Here is a 17,995-nt window from a genome sequence, read left to right as displayed (position 1 = left end):
GTGGAGTGAGTTGTTGCTAGACCTGCTATTAGGTGGATGCCCAACACAGTCTTTAAACACACCAGTGAAAGTCATTGGTCAATGTAGACTTGTTCTTACAAGCAGAGGTGTGTAGAGTCTCTCATGAAAAGCCTGTTTCACACCTTCTGCTAAGGGCTTTGTCTGATTAGTTACTGGCACCAACCAAAAGATGATTTAATTCTGAAAGCTGACCTTTCCAAAGGAAATCTGAAATAACTTTTTATCCATTATGGGCAAGAATTGTCAATAATTCACCCTGTCGGAAAATGAGCTTTGTTTCCTTTGATTTTTCTGGTTTAGGGTCTACTTTATTTTTGCTATTTTGTCAAAATTTCTTCTTTCTAACTCCATAATTGCAAGCCACAGTGCAACTGAAGAACAACTCTTGGCCAACCTCTTTGGAAGATTTTGTTCTGCTGTATGAATTACCTTCACCCAGCAGTGAAGCATACCATTAAATGTATGTAAATGCCTTTAGGCAATGAACAAAGTGGTAACTTTAGGCTATAATTGTATTGTACTGCTGTTTTCTCTCCACATTGCTATTTAACAAAGGAAATGTTGAGATCCAAAACCTGACTCTGCTGTACAGTGTCCCCTGGCACCATGGAGCTAATACAGTTCTTAGTGCAGGGATTGGATGGGATAAGCAACCAATGGATGTCCTATTAAATCAAAACATCAAATATTTTGAGAAACATCAAATCTCATGTATATTGAGGTTTAATTCTGTTAAGGCCTCAAAGAGGAAATGGCAGTCAAGAACTGTCTTTTTAAAATAGTCCATGGGTATATTAAAGTGACCTACATATTCAGAAAACTTAATTTATTCACGTTTTGCACCCAGCTAAAGATCACACAAGTGAATGAGTGATTTTGCATCAGTGTTTAAGAACTGCAGTAAACTAAACTCTGGCTAATGGATTTTCTAGGTATAACAATATATTATATTTGAATTTTAATAATTTTATTTAAATAGCTACTGGAATAAAGCACTTATAAATTTTAACTGCTATAAATATTGTTGCATTGTAAATAAATTCCCTGTTCCTAAACAGACAACTAAATCAAGCAAGGCCCATATGAGTCAATGCAATAATAATACCTCCACTAAACTTTAGATGCTCATTATTTTTAGAATTCAAGTTTTCCATCCCTTGAGAACCTTATTCCTACACCCTAAATCAAAATCACCAAACACATCCCAAGTTTATTCTTTAAATATACCCTTCATTCCTTCAATACTGACAAAAAGAACATTGCTTCAAAGCCGAGCCAAAAACCAAAACAGTACTTATTCCAAAAGTGAAGTGAGGGAAATAGATTCTTGTTCAGGAATTTGTCCAAGTAGAATTGAGTGCAGTACAGCTGCAACATAATAAAAAGCAATGCCGGAATCCATGGCTAGCCTTTCCTCTGAGCTGCAGACAACGCCAGAGCTCTTAACTCTTCAGAGACTCCTTGGGAAATGTAACACAAAGGTCACCTGGCCGTTAAAACCTAAAATATTACGTATGTGGCTATATAAGTTCTATGTAAAGTAGCTCTACAATCTACAAGAAATCCAGATTAGATAAAAAAGACTGAAAAATCTGAAATAACTCAAAGAAATTCAAAGATAAGGGGAACAGTCAAAGAGACGGGAGATACTCGGATAGAGTCATAGACATCAGTTCTGTTTGAGTTTAATATTCTGAGAGGTAACTGTTTGACATGTTTGGCCATAGTGCATGTCACCACACAGGATGAAATAACATAGGCACTCTCACTGTGGGTCTTCATAATTTATTCCTTGTTTGGTGAAAATTTCTCTGAATCATTTTAGTGTGTAATGATGGTTATGTTCCAAGGCATTTTGGAGGAGTAAAAGAGCAGAGGGAAGCAAGAGCATTTGAGGTGGAACAGCATGTTACGTTGTTTGTTCTGTCCTTTGATTGTGCCTATTCACTTAGGGCATCAGATGCTTTGGTTTACTTTTCTCTAACATGCAATTATTGTGGGAAAGCAACGTCAAATAAGTGAGTGTTTTCCTTTGATCGAAAAGGCGATGAAATATGTGGTCATTCTGATGTGTTCTGGGGCTAAGCTCCCCAGCACAGCTGCTGATCAAACTCTCATGAGTCCCACAGATAATTCAGATCTCTGGTACAAGGTTGTTTTAAGAAAAATTGATTGATTCAATTGATAGAATTGTCTTAGAATTCATTTCTTCTGAAGGCATGCCATATCCTTAATTTCATTTAGCAGACATTTGCTGGCACCTGTAACAAATTTTAACTGCAATTTCAAGTTCCTGCTTTTGACAGGCTTTGGGAAGTTTTGTAAAGATTTACCACAAAGGGACTTGAATGAAAGAATTTCATCTTTAAGACTAAATGACAGAAAGTGCATATTTCAGCAATATGCACTGAATAAAAGCAAATGAGAGATGTTTTTACTGCAGGTATTTACTACTTAGGTATTCAATATAGACAAGATGGTGTCAAAACACATAGAATTCTTTCAAGTTTAGCATATACATAATCCACATTTCAGTGGCTGGCATCAAGTAGTCTTTAACTGGGAAGTAGCACAACTTTTTGAGAACAGCTTTCAGAAATGAAATGGAAATGAAGGAATATGGGAAAAAATCTTGACTGGAGTTAACGTTTATCTGTTCATGATAAAGACAAGAAAAATCTTTGTCATCTGCTGGTAGAATAGAAGTGTTGATGGTAGGCCAAAGGGATTCCAGGCTTCCTGAGGATATGAACAGATTTCTTTTGGAAACATTATTTGTTTCTTAGTCTTGAACTGGGTTTTGGCACAGAACTCAGACCATCAGGGATGTAACTCTGACATGCAGTGATCCTATAGCTTTGGGCTTCAGAACTGTCCTTGAGTGTTGAACCTCCTACTGCTTAGACTGTAGATTGTTCCACAGAGAAGCCTGGAACCATTGATACTTGACTGGAGATAAAGTACATAGTTCTTGGAATAATGGTGGAAAAAGTACTTGAGGATGAAAAATATTAAAATTAACTTCAACAGAAAATAAAGGAAGGTCCCATGTCTGCCCACAGTAATTACCTATCAGATACACCTCTATTCATGTTGTTCCTGTTATTACCACTATTAATTTTATAACTATGGTTCAAAGGGATCAAAATCACATTATGTTTGAAATAGTACCAATGAGAAACCAAGGCCATCCTTATCCAAGAGAACCTCTAACCTGGACAAAGAATTCAGTAATACATGGACAAATAGACAAAGGTGCCTGTCAGGTGCAATGAAGTCATCAGTCTAGCTGAGGGCAAGGCTGTGCCTGAGTGCACTGTAATTGAATGGTCAGGAGTCCAGGTGATCTGAAGATGCCTACAGACAGAACTCTGGTTCAGGAGTATCATTCCAACAGGTCAAGACTTCTGTCATACACGATTTGATGATACACCAGAGTTTGATACAAGCTATAGGGATGGCAGGCAAAGAAGGAAAGAAAGGGAGAAAAAATAGAACCTTCTTTCTATTCAACTATGCTTCGCCAAAACCTATCTTGCTGTAGTACTTTGAAAGCTGTTTTAAATTAACTGTAACTATTTATGCAGCTACAGTCTACAAAATTTTTAACATATTTAAGACTTTCTGTAAAAGGTGCTATATCATTTATCATTTCCCTTCAGAACACTTGAAACTGATTAAACATTTCACTTGAAAGCTACTTCATTTTATTTTGTATTTTAATTTATTTCACTGCATAATTAATTTGTAATCAAGACTTGTTTTGATTTTCCTAACTGTATTTTAAAACCAACCATGAAGCAATAACTTGCGAATGGCTTGCAAAATAGTAAAAATGTGTTCCATTAAGAAAAAAATGAAGTTAGTATTGTGCAAATTTCATGCACCACAGAATTAACCATTCATTAGTAAGACTTCTGAAAGTATGATCAAAGCATGCCAAAGGTCAGATGTTGTGAGATGGTGGTAAAATTTTAAGGTCTACAAAGTCAAGAAAACATGAATGACTGCATAGGCACAAATGACCATTTTATCTTAGATAATTGCCTTTTTAAAAATTTGACTGGACATTTAATGTAGTTGTGCTCGCCAACTATTTGAATATTTGACAAATTAATCTCCTGCAAGCATGCATGCTCCTTGCATTGTTTTTAACAAAAATATATGTAAATCTCCTTCAATTTAAATTATGCAACAAAATATCATCCTGTTTCTCACAACCCTTGTCCTTATTGAGACTGTGCATATGCAGTGTCTAAAGTTAAAATCCCTTTTGGTTAAAAATAATGTTTAATTCCTTCTCATGTTAAAAAAACCCAAAAACAAAAACAAAACAAAAAAAAATCACAACAACAAAAACAAAATACAGACCAACTTTGCCTCTTAAGATTTATACAGAGCTGATTCTTGCCAGAGATCTTGGCAAGTGCATATCTTCCAAGATCACGTGCTCAGTGCCATTCATCCATTAGGCTTGCTGGAAATGAGCAAATATTGTGGCACTGAGTCAATCGGCCAACAGAACATTTCAAACTGCTCCAAAGAGATAATTGACCAGCTGAAAGTGTAAGGTAACACCAGAACCAACATCACCGAGTAATGTGATCTCATACTGAAAGTGGGTGTTTTATTTGTTTGATTTTGGGGGGTGAGTTGGAATGAGTATAAGCCAAGTTTTGATTACCAAGGGCTAGGAGTGGGGAAAGGGAGTAGGTACAGAGGCCCAAAGGAGAGGGAAAGAGGCCCAAAGTTTAAATAGAGATGAACCAAGCTCAGCCATTTATATGACTTTCCTGTAGAGAAATCAAGAGGTTGGAAGACGAAGAGGGAGTACAGAAAAAGGTCAAGTCCCCCAGTGGATTGTTTAAAACTTGCTCATTTTCTTCCATAGTGCTTGGGAAGCAGAGTGAGTGCTAAGTCTTCACTGCCTTTATTTAGGTTCTCTCTGGCTTCAAAGATTGGCAAGTTCTTACTATATTTCTACAAAGCAGACTGCTTTTCAGGCAGGTTTTCTCAAGTTCTTGCTTTATGAGTTTTGGAGAAAGATTCTGGCTAGAGATGCTCAGAAGAAAAAGTGTTTGCAGTCTTTGGAGGTTGTTAATTCCTGGAAAAACTTCTGGCAAACTCCACCTCACCAAAATTTCACAGAAAATGTTTGTTAGAATTTGACCAGTTTAAATGAGTTTCTTGTGTCAGTGTCTTTACCTAGTGGAAGTTCGAATCGTGCTCGGTTTTACACACAAAGTCATGAAATACTGCCAACATATACAACCCTCTTCTCTCTGAAATATTTTATTTATTTACTCTGGAGTCTGAAGACAGCTTAGAGACGTGTCTCTTGCCAGTGGCATTTGCAGTGGTATTCAGAGAGTTGTCTTCTAATTTTTAGAGTCAGTTTGCACTTATTTCTTAGACTCATGTAGAGATTCAATTTTTAGTAATAACTCTCCTAACCTTGTCTGAGGTTTCCACCATTGTTCTGCTTGGTCATTGAGCTGTCCATCAGCCTCTAATGTTAGAAGGTTTACTAAACTCCCAAGTAAAACTGCCTTAGAAAGTAAAGAGGACATGAACACTCTGAAACCTTTATTTAAAAATAAAGATAAATAAAGTACATCTTCATATGTTGCAACTTATTATAAGGATGGAGGATGGGAAGGGGCACTTTGGGACAGCAAATCCACATGACTGTTACAGAAGCAAGTTGAACATACCTTTTCAGGACTGTAATAGGCCCCGTAATGAAACTAATAGGGCTTGGACATGGGTCGTGATCTTTAGGCTACTAGGACTGTCATCTGAAAGCTCTGACCACTAGCATTTTCTTGTTGATCACAGCAGAAATATCATCAGAACTGGCATGTACTCATCTCCCCATTCATTGAAATAGCCTGAAATGCCCTCTTCCCCGCAAGCACTGAGGGAGAGGTTTTAAATCTCTCATCCTCTGTATCACTAAGATAAACATACCAATCTCATTTTTCCCATAGAAGAGGCTCTCCAGTACTCTTAACAACCTTATAGCCCATTTTCTGTGTTTCTTTCAATTTGGATGGAACTTTCATAACTGTGGCATTTTCCAGCGATGACAGATTTAATTTCTGCTCTTGAAAAGGAAACCGTTGGTGAATTATATCTTGTAACCATTAACTCCATTTAGGATGTGAGGAAAGAGCCTTCCAATTTGTCCATCTGTGCGCAACTTGAGACAGTGCTTTTGGACATAACAGGCAAACAAAAAATGTCATTCAGGTGTGGCAATCTGGAATGACCCTCTATAGCTAAGGTCCCACCCTTGAGTTTAGACCAGACCTTTATATTTTAAAATAGGATTTTCATCGATTTTCATCTGCAAAAAGACAATACAGATGCATTTGTGTATATTTTTTTGTGGGCAGCCTAATATATGTAATATTCTGAAAAGCTTCCTTTAAGGTGTAATTTGATTATAACTGGAATGAGAACTATGTTAATTTCTGCTGGGCATTTGTGAAAATTATTTTTAAAAAATCCTGGTTTTGAAAGCAAAATTATTATTCTCCAAATATTATTTAACAATTTAAATAATAAATTATTCTTGGCTTTTAATTTATATGAAATACATAAGTATCATGAAAAATATCTTCAAATAAGACTCATATTCAAAATAGCTTTGCCAGTTGCTAACATCTGAGGATCTGTCTCTTTCCTGCTCAAACACATATTACTTCTAAAAACTTAAAATCCACAAGACAACAGCTCCCTACCAGGAAAATGAACTATCCACCAAAACGGAAAAAAAGAAAGAAAGAAGGAAAGAAAAACAAATCTGCTTCACAAGAAGAAAACTAGACATTTCTAAGGCATTTCAGGATGACCACACACCAAGTGAAAAAAAAAAAAGGTTCAGAATGCCTGCCCCACACAAAGGATAACTTCACTTGGCAGAATAAAAACACTATCTCCTTTTACTAAGAGCTACTCACTCATCAGTCAACACCACTTTAACTACTTTACATATTTTTTTCCACCTTTCATAGAGTACATCAAAAGTTCAACACATACTACCAGCCAAGTAGAATATTCAGTAGGCTATATATATCCATTTATATATATATATATATTTCTCCACATATGTGTGTATATATATGCATATAGCATCAGGTATTCAATTTTGAGATAAAAACAAAATCTAGACATTGACAGCAGGTATATGAAAATGTCCATTTTATTATTTATTTAAATTTCCCCCTATTTTAAAGCTTTACATAGCAAGATGTGGAATATTTGCCTTTCCCATCTCATGCTGCCAGTGACATATATATACATATACGTACACAAAAAACTTCATGCAGTCATAGAATCTTCAAAATTAACTACTGTACAATTGTGACTTATTTTTTCTGCTTTTTATAGATGTTATAATTAGAATGTAGTGAATATAGATAGAATAAAAAAGATGAAAGTATCTGAAAAAAATTTCACTGGTTGTCTAGGGTAAGCAATGGAATAAAACAAAGGCAAAGAGAGAAAACCTGAGACTTTAGTATCATCACTTTAAGCTGCCTAACTGGGCTTCCCAAAGGAAAGGGATTTAGAGAGGGATTTGAGGCAAAGCAATGAGACAGCTTTACAGATATTTTACAGGAAATTTGGCCATCAAAACCACAAGGATCCTTGTCTGGGAAGTTAACAAGGGGGAGCAGGAGTTCATAATTTATGGCAAATGGAAGTAGGTATAAAGAGCTTTGACTCTGACAGTAGGTAGTGCTCTCATTGATGGAATAAAGAAGAATATAACTGAAGGCTATGAAGCCAGAGATACATGAGAGATACACAAAACACCCCTAAACTTTGAAGTAGGGATATTGCTTTTCTCCTGCTTCCTGAATGAACATTAGGGGACCAATAGGGGTTGAGAAAAATATACCACATAGCTTGTCAGGAAAAAAGAAGAGTAGAAGGAAAAGGCAAACTTTTTAATAGAGGTCACAGTGATAGGACAAGGGGTGATGTCTTCAAACTGAAAGAGCATAGATCAGATATTGGAAAGAAATTCTTAACTGTGAGGGTAGTGAGGCACTGGAGCAGACTTCCCAGAAAGGTGTTGGGTGCCCTATCCCTAGAAATATTCAAAGCCAGGTTGGAGGGTGTTCTGATCAACCTGATCTAATTGGTGTCCCTGGTCATAGTGGGACCATTAAAGATGCCTTCCAACCCAAACTATTCTGTGATTCTCTGATTCTGTGACAGGAGCTACAGCAACCTGCATGGCTAGGAAGCATAATGTCTTGGAGATTACATTTTTGTTAATTGTATACATTGCTTGGCTGTGAGGACCTAGATAACAATCAGAGTAGGAATGTCAACCACACTAAAGTCCATAGTTAGTGAGAAGAACATAGGGAAAAGGTCTGTGGTAGAAAAATCTGTCATTCAGCCAAATTAAGTTTAAATAGTGAATCATTTATAAAGGTGTCAGATTAAAAGTTTATTTAGGACAGAAGGAGACAGGGGAGGAATATATTGGTAGATCTGTGAATCTTCAACAAAGAGATGACAAGGAAGTTTTTGGTTGTGGGTAAAATTACACAAGGCTAAAAACCCTCAATTTCTTTACCAAGAACTGGACGATCCTCCAGAGGATGTATTAAAGAAATTATTAGAGAAGCAGCCAAGGAAAGCCAGACCTGATGAATCCCAGAGAGATTTCAAGGACAGCAGAAGCAGAGAGGCCAAGAGAAGTTACGGTTATAGCAGTGAGTCTGAGATCTGGCAAAGTAGATGCCATTAGATGTTGTGGAAAGAATGGTTTCATTTAAGGGCAGAGGATGGAAGCCAGATTGGAAAAGCTCTAGGAAGAAAAAGTGTAAACAGCATATTCAGAAAGCTTAGAGATGAAAGAACAACTGCAGATGGGCCAGTAGCTAGAGATGGAAGGAGTCAAAAGTGTTTTATTTATGATGTGAGATATTTAACATATGGTATAGCAAGTAGAACAGACTAGAAACCGTGAAAACAACAAATGAGAGGAGACCAAGAGGTCGAGGAAAGGAAGAGAGGGAAGAGAATGGGCACATGGGAGATGAAGAACTGGGAAGAAGGAGGGCAAGAGGATGTAAACAGAAAAGAACACATGAAGTGTGTTTGTGTTCGTGACCACGAAGGATAAATCTGCAAAGCAGGGAAAGGGTACCAAGCTAATAGCAAGAGGAGAAACTGTGTCATATGTTAAAAAAAAAACAGAAAGAGAGTGAAAGAGTGAGTAGACAGAAAGAGGGAAAGAAAGAAAGAAAGAAAGAAAGAAAGAAAGAAAGAAAGAAAGAAAGAAAGAAAGAAAGAAAGAAAGAAAGAAAGAAAGAAAGAAAAAGAAAATATCAAAGGCAGAAATTGCTAAGACCTGTCAAGAGAAAAGGAGAGTTTAAGCAGAGACTTAAAGGTGGTGAGGAGATGGGCAGAACTGCAGGATTGGAGTACCATTAAATTTGAGACAGCACAGCTGTGCAGCAAGACTGATAGCAGAAATGAAAAAGTAAAGTCCAGTGGTGATGAGTATAAAATGGTTTTTTAAATGCAGTAAAAACTATGGTTTTTGTATTCACTATTTTCAGACCTCTCTTCTGAGAATTAGAAAGGGCCACTCTTCAGGACAGGAAGAATGCTTCACAATAGTTTCTGAACAAAATTATAAAGCTTCTTAATTGGCAATGCTATATGAGAATAAGAACATTTATAGTAGTCATGAAATCACAGAAAAGTCTGAAATTAGCACAGGTAGTTTTATGGCATGCATATTTCAGTCACTGAGTTATTTTGTGTAAGCTTAGCCTGAATGATGGCAATAGACACATTTCCAGTAAAACATTTCCAGTTGAATACAGTGTTATTTCCCCACATGGAAGACCCAGCCCTTTCTTTCCATAGCACAGTGTTCCTTAGTGTGGTCTGAGAGTCCTACAGAGCACACGTGCAGCAGCTGCAAGGCTAATGCAAATCACAGAAGGCAGAGAGTGTGGCCGTAAAGCGAGATACAGACACTGTTAGCCATGTTGGCTGCACTATGAACCAGATCAGGAAACCAATTCAGGTTAAAACTAACTCAGCACAAGGTTTATTTTTAAACTGATTCATTTTCCAATCATCTTCACTGACTAGCTGCACAAAGACTTGCAATTGTAGAGGAAAGGCAATGGATGGGATAGTGGCAGAAGGTAAGGGAATGAAGGATGCAGTCTTCTTTCAGGGTTGTCTGGGCATTTTTTGTCTCTCCTCAAGGACTAAACTACCTTGCAGACAGGGGCTGAATAACTACCTGATTTTAGACTGTCCTAAATGAATAAAATAACGTCTTACATAAGTTTTCCAACTTCTCCAAACTACACCAGGTTTTCATCTTGTGACATCTTAGACTTATTCCCTGAAGCAGATGAAACAGTTTGTACCTGGCACAAGCAAAAGTGAACCCAAGTTTCTTAAATAGCCAGCTCATGCTCATAGTCAGCCAATTATTTTTTTTAAATTGCCCTTCATTTCCTTAGCTTGCTTACAGCGTTCTTTCTCATAAGTCCCTAGTTCCTCTCCTTCCTCAAAGTACCGTCCGCCCCTCCCAAACTTGGATTGCAACCATGCCCTCTTGCTCCTAATCTTGTTTAAGTGCCAGTATTGTTTCCCTCCACCAAAGAGTTGACCTTACAACACAAAGGCACTCAGGAGCAAACATAATTTTATCTGGTTTGCTGTACAAAAGCTCTTCTATATCCCATCTCATCTATCATTTCTTCTTTCCAAGTATCTGCTCCCTGCTGAATTATCTGAATTTGTAAGCTATAGGTTAGCCCTTGTTTGTCAGGAAATTGTAGGAATCAAAATGATCATTTAACTCATGCCTTACAGCATTTTTGGGGTCAAAAGTTGTTCTAACTCCTTTCCAGTGAGAACAGGCAGTGGGGGCTGTTAGCACGCACATACTCAGCACCACTGGAGAACATAATCTGAAATGTCCCTTCAAAAGACTCCTTTGGAGAAGCAGTGAATCTGCTAGAGGCAGCAAATTCTGCATAGTCCACAGAAACACGCTGTTTTGAAATCATCTCAGAGCCAGGGTGCAACTGAAGAGGGAGAAAGAACACTTGCCATGTGGTATGCAGGACCTGGTGATGTGAACTTTTTGAACAATGTATCTTCCCAGATGTATCTAGATTAAATGTCTCTCCTTTTTTGTCTTCTTCAATCAGCACTGGATTGTTTACATGAACACTGAGGGCTGAAGAGGAGAGACTGCAGAAAGACCTGTTTGGCAATTCTATGGGCAGGGAAGGTGCTTACCAAGAGCTTCTAGGTCCAAGATCCAACCATTTGTCTGGTGCACCTTCTTAGATAGCACCTTCTCTCTAAATTGTTTCCTCAGAAAACAAAAATGGGATTATGTTATTTTTGCTCTGATTTCAGACTACATAACTGTTGGAACCCCTAAACCTTTAACAAAAAAAAAAAAAAAAAAAAAAAAAAAAAAACCACCAAAAAAACAGGGCACTAATTGTATTTTAGCAAGTTCTCCCTGGACCCTTAGTTTGGAATCTTTGAAAATGCTGACCTGTGCAACTGTGTTTGTTTCATGAACAGGACAATGTCCAATAGATGAACTCTATAGATGTTAATTATTGCTGATCTGAGTTTTTGTCCAAACTGTCCTATAGAGCTTTAAAAATGAGACAAATTTGCAGTTTCAGAAATTTGAAGTGAAATAACTTTCACACGAGAAATGGCTTTAACACTTTCTGCTTCTTCCAGATCTGGTCTCCCTTTTCAGCTGGCTGGTCCATAACGCCCAATGAATCCTCTGTCTTTGCATATACATTGACAAGGGAGGTATAACTCTTTACAGACTATGGAGAGCAGACATGTAGGTCTGGATAGCCCTTTTCTTAAAAAAGACTTCAGGGAAATGTCCCTCTGGTTCATTAAATTAATGAGCAAGGCAGAATGATTTGTGAAAAACAACTGTTTTATAGGACCACCACCTGCAGTATGGGCTGGATCCCACAACGTGGAAGAAATCCAGAACGTTTCAGATTAATTTCTTGACATTTCAACCTTGTCCTGCACCCCATCCACCAACACAGAACATATTCAAAATTAACAGATACTTCTGGCGACACACTGCAGCCATGGGAAATTGGAAAGAAAGTCATGCCATATCTACTGACAGCTAATAAAGTACTCCACAGACTGCAAAAGATGTATTTTCTATGTCTGAAGATCAAGTAGCTTGGTCTGGGTTTTACTAAATAGTGCTGAACTTTTGGCTGTTTATTCCCAACTCTGTGATGTAAGCTGCCCTCCCTGGGAGCCAGACTCCAAGTGCGGCAACCATTCTGTACACACACACTGCATGGAAAGAGTTACCTAGTAATAAAAAACATATGAAGCTGTGAGATCAGTTCCTCTTTCTCCCTCCCCAGGTGTTCCTTCGTGGTTGTGATTTGTGCACAAGTCTATAGAAAATGTTGCATATACAAGCCAAGACATACAAAGATTTCAGGCTCCCAACCCCTACTTAAGCATCTTTGGGATTCTGCAAAAGAAGGGGGAACCTAAATTCCTTTGTAGGTCTGGCCTGCAGGATCCAGTTTGAATGTCAAGAGAGTGAGGTTTCATATGGCTGCTCACTGGCCAACAGGCACCCTTGAACTTTCAGCCCACTGAATTCCATTCTGGAATCTAGGCATTCAACTAGTTCTGGTTTTATTACATAAATGCATTAATGTGTTTCATATATAAGAAATATTTTAACATTGAACATGTATAATTAACACTCACTCACAAACTGACCATTGCTTTGGATCCACTGTGTTTCAGAACTTCACTATCCCAAGACACTTTTTCAAAACTTTCATCCAGTAAGCTTATCAGAGAGTGTCTTTTATTAAACTTTCTGTTATGATTTACATTTTTTCTTTGTAAAACAAAACAAACACAAGCACCAGATCTTTAACTGGTGGTGGACTTTGGCATTATTCCACTGACAACAGTGAAGTTACACTTCAGTTCAGAATTAAAACCACTCAACCTGCAATTACACGTACCTCTCTGAGGTAAGCAGCTTGCTGCATCAGAAACTGATCTGAGAATTAAGACTATTTGCAATATCTTTGAAATTCTGTCCTGAAGTGCTCATACAGAACTCTATTTCCCTAGGAGATTTCTGGAAAGATTTTTCATATTTTTTTCCTTCTGATACCAATTCACTCACTGACACTTGCAACTCCTTCTCCTTTCATGTCACAAGCAACTTTTTCAAGAGTATTATTCAACCCTCCAGAAGGGGTAGCATCATTCATCTTAATACGATTATCATCAAAACCTTTCAGGCTTCTGTGAGAACCACCTCCCTCTTTGTTTGCAAGCAACACATAGTTCCTTTTCTCAGCTCTGTGTACACATAACTTATTTTCTTTCTTTGTGTATGAAAACTCACGAGGCAAAATCCATCACTTCCCAAAATCACAGTTTATCATGTCATCCACTTTTCTTTAATCACTGGAAGAGTTCTGTCATGCAAATAGAACTGCCTTTCTGACATTCTTTTCCTATCAGTCCTGCAAGCCATTTTAATTGTTTTTTTCCCTTATATGGTTCCTTACAGCACCTGTGCATCAGATGCCGAACTCCTTGCTGCGTGATTGTGCTCATGATAAAAGGTTACAGGTGTCCAAGAGGAAACCAGACACAATAAGAAGCTATAAATCCACTGTAGACCACTAAACATGAAAGAATACTTGAGCCACTGGTCACTGAAGATTGGAAGAGTATGCTGGAAAAAAGTTTTTTGGAGTATTTTCCATTTTTATTCTCTTACTGAGTACACATTATTGGCCACTGCAGGGGAAAAGAGAGAAGTCAATGGAGCTTTGGACTAACTCTAAAAAGATCATTCCTCTAATATGCATCGATAATTTAGTACTTTGTGCTGATAATTTCTAGGAGGTAAATTTAAGCAACACAGCCAGTAAGACAGACAATGCCTGTTCCAGTTTCTATACCCCATAAATTCTCAGAACAATCCTGATATTTTGCAGATTGCTTTAGCTAGACATTTGAATGCTTGATATGAAACTTACAGGTCTCTGCTGATTTGAACACAAAAATCATGTATATTATCCTTTGCCTGATCTTTATTTTGGTCTATTTTCTTATGCATTAATAAAAATGTTTTTATCGTCTTTTTAAAATATTCTTATCTACATTTTCGTGATACTATCCAGGTTCTCATTTTTAAAATTATTTTTTCACCTCAGTTATTGTTACTTTTATTCTCAGATAGCATTTTTTACATTCACCCTATTTTGTATTCCTTTCTGAATTTCTGGTCCTCAAACTCCCATTAATTAATTCAGTTTTGTATCATCGTGTATTTCTTATCTCAGTTTTGGAAATAATTTCCTATTTTTTTTTTCTTCAAAACCACAGAAGAAACCATCTTTACTGACTTTTAGGTTAATCAGATTTTTTTCTCATTGTTTTCAGAGAGAAAGAACAGAGATTTGTCCTTCATATTTACACAGGTATGAAGTGTGCCTACCTACAGGGCCTGAGCTCACTTTAAGGGAAGTAAGAGTAGACCTGTGTGTTTTAGGCTGTCACCCATCCTTGGCTAACCCAGGCCAGCAAAGTCACTGACACAACCATCTATCTGCCAGTAACCTCAAAAAATTTTTTCACATGTTGCCTCACAGAAGCCATATGATTCAGCAATGCTGTTTTAGGTGACCAGCAAATAGTTGGGTTCTGTGTTTATTTTAAAACCTTTCTCTCTAGACCCCCATGTTTCAGTACAAATTGTACCTGGCAGATACAAGAGTTAATCAGAAAGGACAAAAGAATTCACAAACTGATTTAAATTCATGACATAGTAGTTTGAGCATCAGCAGATGTTAGCCATTATGTGGCTGCATAAAAGTTTACAAGACAATTGTTCATAAGTACTTTAAAAAGTGTGTCCCTCTTTACCACTTCACTGGCATGCTATGGAAAGATTAGTCTTGAAAAATTGGATTAAATCAGTATCAGTTCTGTGTACTGTGCTCGTATGTATGTATGAGGGATGCAAGATACTTGAAAGAAGTCATTTAGATTCCTCATGAAACTACTGCCTCTAACATGCTTGGCAGATCAAGGCCATCATGAAACAAAAATTTAATTAATTCCTGAGACATCTAAAGAACTTAGGGAAAAAAATGTAACACAGAATTCTGTCATTTTAAATTGCCATATATTACCTCCTATATTTCTTTCTATTTCAATGTAATTAGATGCCATTCATAAAGGAAAGAAATTACTATGGAAAACTATTCAATTGTTTCTTTGGATTATGGTAAGCAGCCCCACTGTTGGCTGATTGGCATCCCATTGTGTTTGGCTCTACACAGAGAAGGAGCCCCCGCCTCAGAAAAATTCCCATATTTAAGCAGGGTTTCTTTATGACTTCATATATACTAGTGCAATGAAATGGATACAAATATCAGGTACCTTAGAGAGAGGTATCATCTGGTCTGATAAGGTAAAGTCAGAGAAAAGATTTGTCTCCTAGAACAGGAAGTTCTGCACTCAGTCACAACAGGAATATTTTAGCAAGTGCCCTGCAACAACTACCAAGGGAGTCAAAATTCCTGCAATTCTGAGTAAAAGGACAGTTATCTTCCTACTGACTACAGCCACTGTTTGCCTCACTTTCTCTCATTGACAGCATGAAAAACTAGCTGAAGAAAGGATGAGAGGCACAACTGCCTTCAACAGCATCTAAAAGAGCTAACTCAAGACTTAGGCAAATTTTCTAGGCTGGTCTTTAAGCTGATGGAAGCTTGGTGCGGTGTCTGGAGTGGATCAGCCAAAGCAAGCATCTTTTCCCTCCTGTGCATGGGTGAGGGGAACCTGGGAAAATCCTCCCCTAGGCTGCCCTGGGCCGGGGCTGAGCAGTGTTGAGAAGCCTGGGTGCTCCTGGTGCCTATCCAGAACAAATCCTGCATTTAGCCAAGATCTGCTGTGCTATTTTCAGGGTAGAAACTCAAGCCAAAAGTTTGAATCAGACATATTCAATTTTCTGTGTTTCTAATTAAAGTTTGCAGTTTTTATGTTTTGTTTCCAGTGTTTATTTTTAGGCAGATGATGGGTCCTTTTATTATTAGAGGAGATAATTTTGATTAATGTTTTTTTAATTCTGAGAACACAAAAGGAGGTTTCTGTAGAGCTTTGTGTTCTTGGTGAGCGTGGGAGACTGTTGGGGCATGCCACTCTTCTTCACAAATAATTTTCAGTGTCACCAAATGTTGGCCGACATGCAGTGAAGAGAGACATTTACAGCAACTAGTGTGAGTTGTCCAAGGTTAAATTGAAGGGTCTATCCCTGGTATTTTAAAGTCAAAAATCTCACATACAGAGAAGTTCAAAGCCTCAACCTGAGGATATTTTTATCTCATGATTCATGAAGCCTGTCAAAGATTTTGTTTGTTTCAGATAAAGCTGGTCAAACCTGTTGAAGTAAATCAGAGTTTTTCCATTGACTTCAGTGAGAGATGAGTCAGTGTACTGTTCCCCACAACTAGTTATTGTATCCTCATGGTTTCCCAAAGCATATTTTCAAATATTGCAGTTAATGAAATTAACAGAATCAAAAAATTCCTTGCTACAAGTAATGTGTCAATTAAAGGTGATTCATAGCTACTACTGCCTTGGAGCTACCTCAATTGCTTTTGCATTCTGCAAATCCCCTTGGTCCATTTTTGTGTTGCTTGACAGTTCAGAAGTTGTTTCTGAATTAACTTACTGGAAGACACATTGGTGATATTTATACCAGCTCATGGTGTCCTGCCGAAGAGCTGATCTCATATTTCTAATGCCCATAGTGCCCTGTTACCCATTGTTCTGCATTAAATATCTTTGCTTTCTGAGCTATTTTTCAATCTCTAAATGCATTAGAGGATGCTAATCACTTCTGTGTACTCTCAATGTTGTTGATTCACTAACAGTGCCTGTTTCAAGTCTTTACTCTTTTGTTAAAATTCTGAAATAAAGGCCCAGTGTTGGAAAGCGTCTTCTGATTATGGAGTGTCTCTGAAACAGCATGGCAGTCCTCCTAGAATGGGAGTATGGAACAATGTGAAAAATGAAAGGCAGTGCTTTAGAGGATGCACCACTTTTGTTAGCACTTAACATTTTTTTCTATCATTTGTTTAAAACACCCTGAAGCATGCAATTAAACCCTCAAGCATGCAATTAAATTATTTGACACTTGAATTTACTTTTTAAATTATGCTTGTCTGTATAATTTCCATACATAATTGTTTTAAATTAATTCATTAAACTCTTTGTTGCACATGGTTTTAATTAATTCTAATCTGTAGCTCAGGCACATCAGAATCAATATCAAATAGCTTCTGCTTGCACGTCTATCTACAGAAGGAGAACATTTTCTTGATTACAGCATTGAGGTAAGAAGAGAGATGAAGATCCCCAGAAGGTTTTAATAATCGAAAGCACTACAACTGTAAGGTAGAGTGTTTAAAAATTTCTGGTATACTCTAGAAGCATCCAAATGTACTATGTAATCTTTCTATGCACAGTCCTTTATGCAAAGAAATGGTGTTCAACCTTTTTTGAGGTGTCAGTGTCTCAGTGGTACTTATGATTTCCAGAATGGATTTTTTTTCCTCACTGGCAGTGGTGAGAACCAAAACACGAAGTCAGATACTTGTGAAGCTGAATATGTTACTGAGTGAAACCCTTTTTAGTTTAACATGATGTATATGTACTTTATATTTCTATTTCTCAGCAAACAATTTGTCATTGACTTAACCTGCAATTATTACACTGTCTTACACTTCATCAGATGCAAGACCATTATCGTGCATTTTTTCAAAAGCTGGTGCATTGTCAAAGTTCTAACTACTGACTGCATCACTCATCCTGTATTGTCATATTACTGCTGCTATTTCTTTCC

This window comes from Agelaius tricolor, unplaced genomic scaffold (genome assembly GCF_023055355.1).
Source record: "Agelaius tricolor isolate 1412-34295 unplaced genomic scaffold, bAgeTri1.0.p SCAF_5, whole genome shotgun sequence".
Lineage (NCBI taxonomy): Eukaryota > Metazoa > Chordata > Aves > Passeriformes > Icteridae > Agelaius > Agelaius tricolor.
This window is presented reverse-complemented; position numbering follows the sequence as displayed.